At 46.2% G+C, this 14,046-nt stretch overlaps 1 protein-coding gene across 1 annotated transcript in view; it reads right to left on the reverse strand.

Moving 5' to 3' along the window:
- LOC135527299 (cysteinyl leukotriene receptor 1-like) overlaps nt 1-14,046 on the reverse strand; it is a 78,919-nt gene that overhangs the window by 56,935 nt on the left and 7,938 nt on the right. The window contains exon 2 of the mRNA XM_064955887.1: nt 7,247-7,353. The gene's annotated coding sequence lies outside the window, so the exon portion shown is untranslated. The remainder of the gene's footprint in view (nt 1-7,246; nt 7,354-14,046) is intronic.

Raw genomic sequence — 14,046 nt, forward strand, 5'->3', positions numbered from 1 at the left:
TAACTACAATGATAGCTGTAGGCCAGAACACTGGTAGTTTCACTACAACATTAGCTGTAGTCCAGAAAACTGGTCCTCCTGGTAGTTTAACTACAATGTTAGCCATTGTCCAGAACACTGGTCCTCCTGGTAGTTTAACTACAATGTTAGCTGTCGTCCAGAACACTGGTAGTTTAACTACAATGTTAGCTGGAGGCCAGACCACTGGTCCTCCTGGTAGTTTAACTACAATGATAGCTGTAGGTCAGAACACTGGTAGTTTACCTACAAGGTTAGCTGTACTCCAGAACACTGTTCCTACTGGTAGTTTAACTACAATGTTAGCTGTAGTCCAGAACACTGGTCCTTCTAGTAGTTTAACTACAATGTTAGCTGTAGTCCAGAACACTGGTCCACCTGGTCGTTTAACAATAATGTTAGCTGTAGTCCAGAACACTGTTCCTACTGGTAGTTTAACTACAATGTTAGCTGTTTTCCAGAACACTGGTCCTTCTGGGATTTTAAATACAATGTTAGCTGTAGTCCAGAACACTGGTAGTCCTGGTAGTTTAACTACAATGTTAGCTTTTTCCAGAACACTGGTCATCCTGGGAGTTTAACTACAATGTTAGCTGTAGTCCAGAACACTGGTCCTCCTGGTCGTTTAACTACAATGTTAGCTTTATTCCAGAACACTGGTCATCCTGGTAGTTTGACTACAATGTTATCTGGATGCCAGAACACTGGTCTTCCTGGTAGTTTACCTACAAGGTTAGCTGGAGGCCAGACCAGTGGTGCTCCTGGTAGTTTAACTACAATGTTAGCTGTAGTCCAGAATACTGGTCCTCCTGGTAGTTTACCTACAATGTTAGCTGTAGTCCAGAACACTGGTCCTCCTGGTAGTTTAACTACAATGTTAGCTGTAGGCCAGAACACTGGCAATTTAACTACAATGTTAGCTGTAGTCAAGAACACTGGTCCTCCTGGAAGTTTAACTACAATGTTAGCTGTAGTCCAGAACACTGGTCCTCCTGGGATTTTAAGTACAATGTTAGCTCTAGACCAGAATACTGGTCCTCCTGGTAGTTTAACTACAATGTTAGCTGTAGGCCAGAACACTGGCAATTTAACTACAATGTTAGCTGTAGTCAAGAACACTGGTCAATTTAACTACAATGTTAGCTGTTTTCAAGAACACTGGTCCTCCTGGTGTTTTAACTACAATGTTAGCTGTTTTAAAGAACACTGGTCCTCCTGGTGTTTTAACTACAGTGTTAGCTGTAGTCCAGAACACTGGTCCTCCTGGTAGTTTAACTACAATGTTAGCTGTCGACCAGAACACTGGTCCTCCTGGTAGTTTACACTACAATGTTAGCTGTAGTCCAGAAAACTGGTCCTCCTGGTAGTTTAACTACAATGTTAGCCATTGTCCAGAACACTGGTCCTCCTGGTAGTTTAACTAAAATGTTAGCTGTAGTCCAGAAAGCTGGTTCTCCTGGCAGTTTAACTACAATGATAGCTGTAGGCCAGAACACTGGAAGTTTAACGACAATGTTAGCTGTAGTCCAGAACACTGGTCCTCCTGGTCGTTTAACTACAATGTTAGCCATAGTCCAGAACACTGGTCCTCCTGGTAGTTTCACTACAACGTTAGCTGTAGTCCAGAAAACTGTTCCTCCTGATAGTTTAACTACAATGTTAGCCATAGTCCAGAACACTGGTCCTCCTGGTAGTTTAACTACAATGTTAGCTGTAGTCCAGAACACTGGTCCTCCTGGGATTTTAAGTACAATGTTACCTGTAGTCCAGAACACTATTCCTCCTGGTAGTTTAACTACAATGTTAGCTGTTTTCCAGAACACTGGTCCTCCTGGGATTTTAACTACAATGTTAGCTGTAGTCAAGAACACTGGTCCTCCTGGTAGTTTAACTACAATGTTAGCTGTAGTCCAGAACACTGGTCCTCCTGGCAGTTTAACTACAATGTTAACTGCAGGCCAGAACACTGGTAGTTTCACTACAACGTTAGCTGTAGTCCAGAAAACTGGTCCTCCTGGTAGTTTAACTACAATGTTAGCTGTAGGCCAGAACACTGGTAGGTTAACTACAATGTTAGCTGTAGGCCAGAACACTGGTAGTTTCACTACAACGTTAGCTGTAGTCCAGAACACTGGTCCTCCTGGTATTTTAACTACAATGTTAGCTGTCTTCCTGAACACTGGTCCTCCTGGTCGTTTAACAATAATGTCAGGTGTAGTCCAGAACACTGGTCCTTCTGGTAGTTTAACTACAATGTTAGCTGTAGGCCAGAACACTGGTAGGTTAACTACAATGTTAGCTATAGGCCAGAACACTGGTCCTCCTGGTCGTTTAACAATAATGTTAGGTGTAGTCCAGAACACTGGTCCTTCTGGTAGTTTAACTACAATGTTAGCTGTAGGCCAGAACACTGGTCCTCCTGGTAGTTTAACTACAATGTTAGCTGTAGTCCAGAACACTGGTAGTTTCACTACAATGTTAGCTGTAGTCCAGAACACTGGTCCTCCTGGTAGTTTAACTACAATGTTAGCTGTAGTCCAGAACACTGGTCCTCCTGGTAGTTTAACTACAATGTTAGCTGTAGTCCAGAAACTGGTCCTCCTGGTTGTTTAACTACAATGTTAGCTGGAGTCCAGAACACTGGTCCAACTGGTAGTTTAACTACAATGTTAGCTGTAGTCCAGAACAGTGGTCCTTCTAGTAGTTTAACTACAATGTTAGCTGTAGTCCAGAATACTGGTCCTCCTGGTAGTTTACCTACAATGTTAGCTCTAGACCAGAATACTGGTCCTCCTGGTAGTTTACCTACAATGTTAGCTGTAGTCCAGAACACTGGTCCTCCTGGTAGTTTAACTACAATGTTAGCTGTAGGCCAGAACACTGGCAATTTAACTACAATGGCAGTCAAGAACACTTTAAGTTTAACTACAATGTTAGCTGTAGTCCAGAACACTGGTCCTCCTGGGATTTTAAGTACAATGTTAGCTCTAGACCAGAATACTGGTCCTCCTGGTAGTTTACCTACAATGTTAGCTGTAGTCAAGAACACTGGTCCTCCTGGTAGTTTAACTACAATGTTAGCTGTAGGCCAGAACACTGGCAATTTAACTACAATGTTAGCTGTAGTCAAGAATAATATTCCTCCTGGTCGTTTAACTACAATGTTAGCTGTTTTAAAGAACACTGGTCCTCCTGGTGTTTTAACTACAGTGTTAGCTGTAGTCAAGAACACTGGTAGTCCTGGTCGTTTAACTACAATGTTAGCTGTCGTCCAGAACACTGGTCCTCCTGGTAGTTTACCTACAATGTTAGCTCTAGACCAGAATACTGGTCCTCCTGGTAGTTTCACTACAACATTAGCTGTAGTCCAGAAAACTTGTCCTCCTGGTAGTTTAACTACAATGTTAGCCATTGTCCAGAACACTGGTCCTCCTGGTAGTTTAACTAAAATGTTAGCTGTAGTCCAGAAAGCTGGTTCTCCTGGCAGTGTAACTACAATGATAGCTGTAGGCCAGAACACTGGAAGTTTAACGACAATGTTAGCTGTAGTCCAGAACACTGGTCCTCCTGGTAGTTTAACAATAATGTTAGCTGTAGTCCAGAACACTGGTCCTCCTGGTAGTTTAACTAAAATGTTAGCTGTAGGCCAGAACACTGGTAGTTTCACTACAACATTAGCTGTAGTCCAGAAAACTGGTCCTCCTGGTAGTTTAACTACAATGTTAGCCATTGTCCAGAACACTGGTCCTCCTGGTAGTTTAACTACAATGTTAGTTGTAGTCCAGAACACTGGTCCTCCTGGTAGTTTAACTACAATGTTAGCTGTGGTCCAGAAAACTGGTCCTCCTGGTAGTTTAACTACAATGTTAGCTGGAGGCCAGACCAGTGGTGCTCCTGGTAGTTTAACTACAATGTTAGCTGTAGTCCAGAATACTGGTCCTCCTGGTAGTTTACCTACAATGTTAGCTCTAGACCAGAATACTGGTCCTCCTGGTAGTTTACCTACAATGTTAGCTGTAGGCCAGAACACTGGCAATTTAACTACAATGTTAGCTGTAGTCAAGAACTCTGGTCCTCCTGGAAGTTTAACTACAATGTTAGCTGTAGTCCAGAACACTGGTCCTCCTGGGATTTTAAGTACAATGTTAGCTGCAGTCCAGAACACTATTCCTCCTGGTCGTTTAACTACAATGTTAGCTGTTTTCCAGAACACTGGTCCTCCTGTTGTTTTAACTACAGTGTTAGCTGTAGTCAAGAACACTGGTAGTCCTGGTCGTTTAACTACAATGTTAGCTGGCGTCCAGAACACTGGTCCTCCTGGTAGTTTACCTACAATGTTAGCTGTAGTCCAGAATACTGGTCCTCCTGGTAGTTTACCTACAATGTTAGCTGTAGTCCAGAACACTGGTCCTCCTGGTCGTTTAACAATAATGTTAGCTGTAGTCCAGAACACTGGTCCTCCTGGTAGTTTAACTACAATGTTAGCTGGAGGCCAGACCAGTGGTGCTCCTGGTAGTTTAACTACAATGTTAGCTGTAGTCCAGAATACTGGTCCTCCTGGTAGTTTACCTACAATGTTAGCTCTAGACCAGAATACTGGTCCTCCTGGTAGTTTACCTACAATGTTAGCTGTAGGCCAGAACACTGGCAATTTAACTACAATGTTAGCTGTAGTCCAGAACACTGGTCCTCCTGGTAGTTTAACTACAATGTTAGCTGTAGTCCAGAACACTGGTCCTCCTGGAAGTTTAACTACAATGTTAGCTGTAGTCCAGAACACTGGTCCTCCTGGTAGTTTAACTACAATGTTAGCTGTAGTCCAGAACACTGGTCCTCCTGGTAGTTTAACTACAATGTTAGCTGTAGTCCAGAACACTGGTCCTCCTGGTAGTTTAACTAAAATGTTATCTGGAGGCCAAAACACTGGTCCTCCTGGTAGTTTAACTACAATGTTAGCTGTTTTCCAGAACACTGGTCCTCTTGGTGTTTTAACTACAGTGTTAGCTGTAGTCCAGAACACTGGTCCTCCTGGAAGTTTACCTACAATGTTAGCTGTCGTCCAGAACACTGGTCCTCCTGGTAGTTTAACTACAATGTTTGCTGTCGTCCAGAACACTGGTCCTCCTGGTAGTTTACCTACAATGTTAGCTGTAGTCCAGAACACTGGTCCTCCTGGTCGTTTAACTACAATGTTAGCTGTAGTCCAGAACACTGGTCCTCCTGGAAGTTTAACTACAATGTTAGCTGTAGTCCAGAACACTGGTCCTCCTGGTAGTTTAACTACAATGTTAGCTGTAGTCCAGAACACTGGTCCTCCTGGTAGTTTAACTACAATGTTAGCTGTAGTCCAGAACACTGGTCCTCCTGGTAGTTTAACTAAAATGTTATCTGGAGGCCAAAACACTGGTCCTCCTGGTAGTTTAACTACAATGTTAGCTGTTTTCCAGAACACTGGTCCTCTTGGTGTTTTAACTACAGTGTTAGCTGTAGTCCAGAACACTGGTCCTCCTGGAAGTTTACCTACAATGTTAGCTGTCGTCCAGAACACTGGTCCTCCTGGTAGTTTAACTACAATGTTTGCTGTCGTCCAGAACACTGGTCCTCCTGGTAGTTTAACTGCAATGTTAGCTGTAGTCCAGAACACTGGTCCTCCTGGTAGTTTAACTACAATGTTAGCTGTAGTCCAGAACACTGTTCCTCCTGGTATTTTAACTACAATGTTAGCTGTAGTCCAGAACACGGTTCCTCCTGGTATTTTAACTACAATGTTAGCTGTAATCTAGAACACTGGTCCTCCTGGAAGTTTAACTATCATGTTAGCTGTAGTCCAGAACACTGGTAGTCCTGGTAGTTTAACTACAATGTTTGCTGTCGTCCAGAACACTGGTCCTCCTGGTAGTTTAACTACAATGTTAGCTGTAGTCCAGAACACTGTTCCTCCTGGTATTTTAACTACAATGTTAGCTGTAGTCCAGAACACGGTTCCTCCTGGTATTTTAACTACAATGTTAGCTGTAATCTAGAACACTGGTCCTCCTGGAAGTTTAACTATCATGTTAGCTGTAGTCCAGAACACTGGTAGTCCTGGTAGTTTAACTACAATGTTTGCTGTCGTCCAGAACACTGGTCCTCCTGGTAGTTTAACTACAATGTTAGCTGTAGTCCAGAACACTGGTCCTCCTGGTAGTTTAACTACAATGTTAGCTGTAGTCCAGAACACTGTTCCTCCTGGTATTTTAACTACAATGTTAGCTATTGTCCAGAGCACTGGTCCTCCTGGTAGTTTAACTACAATGTTAATGTTGTTTTTTTTCTACTCTGGTACCCTGGAATTTCCTCTACAGGGAGTAGCTCCAACTCCTGGTAATGAGAATGTCTTGGTTCCATCAATTACTTGTGGGCTTTTTCTATCATAAATGACCTCCAGACCTGACTGCTTGACCCCTAGCACCTTCATAAATGACGTCCAGCCCTGACTGCTTGACCACTAGCACCTTCATAAATGACCTCCAGACCTGACTGCTTGACCCCTAGCACCTTACTAGCAAAGCTAACAATTTTTTGTAACATTCTTAAAGCGCCAATCATTAGTTGAAACAATATCAAAGCCGTCTCCCCAACACTGTTTCAGTAAAAAGCAGGGGGATGGGCCTGGAGAAAAGGAACCACTACCAAATTCAAAGACACAGGTATGGATGCAAGGACTGACCATGATATCAACAGTAAAGGTTTAACAATATGTTAAGGCTATATAGATGTGTTTACATTTGCTTTGTTTATAAACATTGGAGTAAAACAAACTAATATTTTGGGTTCTGATGAGGTACGATTGTAGAACTAAGCTCATGAGGCACTTATAAGTTATATTCTTCAAGAATCAAAGGGAGTATACACTATCATACATTTTTATGTCCAAAAATGGATGCAGCAACTGCTGATTGCCACTCTAAGGTCTGAGTTCAGCTCCAGCTCTCTGATAACAGAGTTTTGCTCTCTGCTGTAAAACCACCAATCAGATATCAGCAGGGTTCTGCTCTCTAGTGTATGGACGTGTGCTGATGAAAGACCAGGCCAATTCCAAATGCCTAGCATTTGGCAGGCCGTACCCAATACACATCTTCTCTCCATGTGTATTTTCCCCTTTGTGAATAACTTCTCTATTTCAAGGAGAACATGTCATGCTTTGTATCATTATGTAGGGAACATTATGGACTGAACAATGACCTACCTTTCCCGGTTGTACAAGGGATTTATATTTTCAAAACAATACTGAAGATGGTTCTTCTCCCTCCTCAAGAGAGGTCCAGTTTGAGAGGTCCAGCAGGATAAGGGAGGCTGGGAGAGAGAGAGAGAAAGAGAGAGGTTCAGCAGAATAAGGGAGGACAAGAGAGGCTGAGAGAGAGAGAGAGAGAGAGAGAGGTTCAGAAGAATAAGGGAGGACAAGAGAGGCTGAGAGAGAGAGAGAGAGAGAGAGAGAGAGGTTCAGCAGAATAAGGGAGGACAAGAGAGGCTGAGAGAGAGAGAGAGAGAGAGAGAAAGGTTCAGCAGAATAAGGGAGGACAAGAGAGGCTGAGAGAGAGAGAGAGAGAGAGAGAGAGAGAGCAGAATAAGGGAGCAGAATAAGGGAGGACAAGAGAGGCTGAGAGAGAGAGAGAGAGAGAGAGAGAGAGGTTCAGAAGAATAAGGGAGGACAAGAGAGGCTGAGAGAGAGAGAGAGAGAGAGAGAGGTTCAGCAGAATAAGGGAGGACAAGAGAGGCTGAGAGAGAGAGCGAGAGAGAGAAAGGTTCAGCAGAATAAGGGAGGACAAGAGAGGCTGAGAGAGAGCGAGAGAGAGAGAGAGGTTCAGAAGAATAAGGGAGGACAAGAGAGGCTGAGAGAGAGAGAAGAGAGAGGTTCAGCAGAATAAGGGAGGACAAGAGAGGCTGAGGAGAGAGAGAGAGAGAGAGAGAGAGAGAAGAGAGAGAGGTTCAGCAGAATAAGGGAGGACAAGAGAGGCTGAGAGAGAGAGAGAGAGAGAGAGAGGAATAAGGAGGACAAGAGAGGCTGAGAGAGAAGGAGGACAAGAGAGGCTGAGAATAAGAGGACAAGAGAGAGAGAGAGAGAGAGAGTTCAGCAGAATAAGGGAGGACAAGAGAGGCTGAGAGAGAGAGAGAGAAGAGAGAGAGAGAGAGAGAGAGAGGTTCAGCAGAATAAGGGAGGACAAGAGAGGCTGAGAGAGAGAGAGAGAGAGAGAGAGAGAGGTTCAGCAGAATAAGGGAGGACAAGAGAGGCTGAGAGAGAGAGAGAGAGAGAGAGAGGTTCAGAAGAATAAGGGAGGACAAGAGAGGCTGAGAGAGAGAGAGAGAGAGAGAGAGAGAGAGAGAGGTTCAGCAGAATAAGGAGGACAAGAGAGGCTGGGAGAGAGAGAGAGAAAGAGAGAGAGAGAGGTTCAGCAGAATAAGGGAGGACAAGAGAGGCTGAGAGAGAGAGAGAGACTTTGACTTTTGGTCTTTCTTTATTGAAATATTCTCAATTCATTTAAAAATCACCCCCCACTCCTAAAATAAAAAAATAAAAATAGATCCTGTACTGCATACATGTACCATACTCATCTTTCCATCTACCACATGATACAAATCACCATACACAAAAACCCTCTCCTACAACCGTATATCCAAAACATCTTCCCCAGCAATACAGACAGCCCCCCCAACACACCATATCTCCTCAAACATCTCCACACATTTGATCATTTTATAGAACTCAAACTCAACCCTAAGGCGCGCAGAGACCATCCCATTAAACAGTAGTAAAGGGTCTGTTATCCCCCCACCTTTGACCCTGTTCCTCCTTGTTAGCCAAATAGCTAACTTTGCCTGAGCAAACAGAAAATTCAACAAAACACATTTTTCTTTCTCCTTACTCGAATACCTGTATCCCATTATAAATATCCCAACAGCAAAAACCACCCCCAACCTGTCACACAGACATTCCAACAGAGACATTAATGGCATTAACCTGGTGCACACAGAAAACACATGAATTACAGTTTCTTTCATTTGACAGAAAGTACACCCCTGCCCAATTCCCGGATCAACCCGTGCCAACCAGCTGTTAGTGGCCAGGGCTCCATGAAGAACCCTCCACTGGAGGTCCCCTGACCTCTTTGGTACTGGGGGTTTGTAGAGCGCCCTCCATCTAAAACCCACCATACTCTCCGCCCCACATACCCCCTGCCACTGATGTGCCTTCACTCCTGTTAGGCTCCTAATGTTCCTAACCTTAACGCAGAGGTTGTAGAGGGCTTTACCTCCGACCCCTCAAACTCCCCCAGGCTTGGAGTGTTAAAATCTAACAAGTCCTCCAGACCCCCTTGCCAGTCTCCAGTCTCTGCCGTCACCTGCAGTGGCGGGAACATTGGTGGCCCCTCTCCCTTTGGCCTCTCAAACACCCCCTTACCGGCTCAGACAGTGCCTCCTGGACCTCCTCCAGGAATCTCTCCAGCAGCCTAAGAGACGTTATTCCTGTTTGTTGCGCCAAGACCTCCGGGGTTTTCCACCCTCCTCTCCCAGCAGTCTCAGGTCACCCAGCCTTTGTAAACCCCCTGCCATCAGTTGCCTCTGCAGGGTGGCCGACTGAACCGATCTCAAAGGGATGGCTGGGTTGTGGAAGATAGGCTCCTCCCACACCCACTGCCCAGGCTCCACACCCCCTTCTCGTGTGGGCCTTAGCAGCTGCCAGGCCCTCAGCACCGCAGAGTAAAACTCTGAGAGACCTGCTGTACTCAGCCTCTCCAGCTTCATGAGGAACAGCTGCCGGTCCAACCCTAATCCACCAGCTCTCCTCAGCAGCGCGCATGCTGGTTCCCTCCAGCCAACATCAGTGTGGTACAGCAGTCTCTGCACCGCCTTTAGTCGGAAAGCAGCCATCCTGCTCTCCAGTTCCACCAGGCCTTGTCCTCCTTCATGGACGGTCATGTACAAAACTGCTGCCTTCAGCCAGTGATGTCCCGACCAAAAGAAGTCCACCAGCTTGCGTTGCAGGTCTGCAAGCAAACCGGCGGGGGGTTGAGGACAGCCAGTTTATGCCACAAGGAAGATGCCACCAGGTTGTTGATTATCAGCACCCTCCTCTATATGACACTTGGGACAGGAGCCACCTCCACCTGGCCAGTCTTGACACCACTGCCTGTGACAGCCCCTCCCAGTTCTTGCTGACCCACCTCTCCGAGCCCAGGTACACCCCCAACACTTTAAGCCCTTCACAACCCCACTGCAAACCCCCTGGAAGCAGAGGAGGAGCCCTATCCCCCCATGCCCCACATAACAGAGCTTTGCTCTTTCCCCAGTTTACCTTAGCTGATGAAGCTCCCTCGTACACCTTCAGACTGGTCTCTAGTTCCTGCATATCTTGCCCATCCCTGACCATCACAGAAACATCATCTGCATAAGCTGAGACTGCTATTCCTGTCACCACATCCATGCCTGTCCAGCACACTCCCCGCAGTCTCCTGCGTAGCAGTCCTAAAAAGGCTCAATGGCTAGTGTGTACAGCTGCCCAGATAGAGGGCATCCTTGTCTAATGCCCCGTCTCACCCAGACTGGCCTACTGAGCCCCCTCCCACCTTAACCATACATGACGCCCCAGCATACAACAGCTTCACACAGGTCACAAAACTCTTCCCAAACCCAAACACAGACATCACATTAAACAGATACTCATGATCCACTCTATCAAAAGCCTTCTCTTGATCTAAAGAGACCAGTCCAAAGTTCACATTAGAACCTCTCGACAAGTCCAACATGTCCCTAATCAAGAACAAGTTGTCCGTGATTGAGCGTCCCGGTACACAATATGTCTGGTCCTTGTGTATTATAGAGTCCAGATGGGACTTCAGTCTGTTAGAGAGGACCTTGGCAAAAATCTTGTAGTCCGCACAGAGTAATGCCACAGGCCTCCAGTTCTTAAGTTCACACAAGTCCCCTTTTTGGGCAGGAGAGTCAGAGCCGCCCGACGGCAGCTCATCGGCAACTCTCCTACCTCGACGCATTCTCGCAACACGCAAAGGAAATCCTGTCCAATTGTTCCCCAGAATTTTTTGTAAAATTCCACTGGAAGTCCATCGACCCCGGGTGCACGACCGGGGACATCTGAGTTACTGCCTCTGCCAGTTCATGTGACAACAGAGGAATGTCCATTTCATCCCTCTGTGCCCGAGAGAGCTTAGGGAGTCCTGCGAACAAGACCTGAGCACACATGGGATCACACATTTCTGCCCTATACAATTCAGTATAAAACTCCACAGTCCGCTCCCGCATCTCCCCCACCACAGAGGTCACCCGCCCATCAGACAGCCGTAGACAATGCATACCCTTGGCTTCACTGCTCTGTCTTTCCAACCCAAAGAAGAAGGAGCTGGGAGCATCCATCTCCTTGAGCATGGAGAACCTAGCTCTTACAAGTGCTCCTTTTGCTTTAACCTGGAAAAAACTGCCCAGGTCCCTACGTAATCGGCTAAGTTAGCCTGGAGGCCTACATTGCCTTGCCCCACCATCTCTACCTCCATCTCACTAATACACCGCTCTAGTTCCCCCAATACTCTCCTAGCCTCTGAGGATGAGAGAGCTGTGTACTGTTGACAAAAAAGCTGAATTTGCACTTTCCCCACATCCCACCATTGACTCAGAGACTCATACTCCTCTCTTCGCTGCCCCCATCTTTCCCAAAAAGTCTGGAAACCTGAGCAAAAAGTGGCATCTTGTAAGAGCTTTACATTGAACTTCCAATAAGATGCCTGCCGGGGCCCTGGTGAAATAGACAGCCGAGCCATGGTTATGTGGTGATCCGAAAACCCCACTGGGAGAATGGTAGCACCCAGCAGCCTATTGCTCTGATTCCTGAACATGTAAAAACGATCAAGTCGAGCTGCACTCACCCTAGCCCCAAAAACCTTCACCCACGTATACTGTCTTGTGTTTGGATGTTTAGTTCTCCAAACATCCACTAGGTCAAACTGATTAAAAATGTCCCTTAACACTCCCACTGACACTGAATGAGGCTCTTCCCCATTTCTGTCTTTTGTAAAATCCATTGTACAGTTCCAGTCACCTCCGATCACCAGCGTCTCCTCAGGCGCTACTTGTGAGAGTTCCTGTCTAAGACTCCCAAATAGAACCCCTCTTTCTCTCCCTGTGTTAGGCGCATACACATTTATAAAGACAAAACACATGTTGTTAATTTCTGCTTTAACAACAAGCAACCTACCCCTACACACCTCCTTTGAGGAGCAAATTTTTACAGCCAGACCCGGTGCAAAAAGGACTGCCACACCTGCACTAAGATTTGTCCCATGGCTCAACACACTTGCCCCTTTCCACCAGAGCCCCCAATCAACTTCATTCACTACATCACTATGCGTCTCCTGCAGAAACAACACCTGTACTTTTTTTTGTTTTACATATTCACCCAACACACTCCTCTTTCCCGCATCTCTGGCGCCATTTATATTGAGCGAGCCTACCCGAAGAGTCTCCATAAGAATTGGGAGAAAAGCAAGCAGAGAAATAGACCAATAGCAAAGCTCAAAAGCCCCAGTGTCAGTAAGAAATTAAACATTTAAACAGTGTCTGAAGGTAAACCTTTACGCACTGTTGTGACCCACTTCCTCAACCTAAACCGTTTCCTGGGTGAGAGGACACCATGCCCCTCATTTCTCATAGCATGTTGTACTGATCTTACAAACTTTCTAGGATCAGGAAAAAAGCCTCAAGATTAACTTTTTCCCCTTAGTCTCATTCAGGAACCTTGTCAGTTCTCTCAATGTGTACTTAGACCCCTCTGGTTGACTAGCTGTCAGCTCCGGGCCAATTGAAGAGGAGTCTGAAAAAAATAACTCCTCATCCTCTTCCTCAGACTCACTTTCCTCCTCTTCTCTATCTCCCACCCTGACCACCTGCCCTTTCTCTCTGGTTAGGGCCTCACCCACAGCAACAGGCAACATTTCCATGGTGCCTTTGTTCACACCCTTTTTCCTTTTCCTCTTGACACCCTCCTCCTCCCCCCCTAATCTCTTACACTTCCCCACTATACTCTCCTCATCCACTAGAATAACCTGACTAGACGCAGTATCATCTGCACCACCCTCCATAGCATGACTAGGGCCAGCCTCATCTACACCACCCTCCATAGCATGACTAGGCCCAGCATCATCTGCACCACCCTCCATAGCATGACTAGGGCCAGCCTCAGCTACACCACCCTCCATAGCATGACTAGGCCCAGCCTCTGCTTCTCCACCATCTCTAGCATGACTAGGCCCAGCCTCTGCACCCACCATCTCTAGCCTGACTAGGGCCAGCCTCTGCTTCTCCACCATCCTAGCCTGACTAGGGCCAGCCTCTGCTTCTCCACCATCTCTAGCCTGACTAGGGCCAGCCTCTGCTTCTCCACCATCTCTAGCCTGACTAGGGCCAGCCTCACTACACCACCATCTCTAGCCTGACTAGGGCCAGCCTCTGCTTCTCCACCATCTCTAGCCTGACTAGGGCCAGCCTCAGCTACACCACCATCTCTAGACTGACTAGGCCCAGCCTCTGCTGTCTGCATCTCCTTACCCCCTGCATTTTGACCTCGATTTCCCCACTTGCGCTTGTACCCTCACCTTTTCTATGGCCTTTATGTGGGCACGCAAAGCTCTTGTGCCCCAAATCCCCACATTCAAAACACCGTAGACTATCTGTGCTGGCAAAACCTGCATAGAGCCCCTCCCCATGCCTCACTTTAAAATGCACATTTAGCTGTTGCTCATTATTGTTCAGAAACATAAACACTTGCCTCCTGAACGAAACAACGTGCTTAACGGCATCTGCCTGAAAACCTGCTGACAGTACACGGAAACCGCTAGCAAACTTACCAAAACGACTCAACTCTTTCCTAATTTGATCATCAGTAATAAACGGAGGCAAATTTGCCACTACAACTCTTGTTGAAGGGGTAGAGAGAGGTGAAATTGACACCAACACATCCCTTACAAATATTCCGCTAGCAAT

The sequence above is a fragment of the Oncorhynchus masou genome, chromosome 32, assembly GCF_036934945.1.
Source record: "Oncorhynchus masou masou isolate Uvic2021 chromosome 32, UVic_Omas_1.1, whole genome shotgun sequence".
Classification (NCBI taxonomy): Eukaryota; Metazoa; Chordata; class Actinopteri; order Salmoniformes; family Salmonidae; genus Oncorhynchus; species Oncorhynchus masou.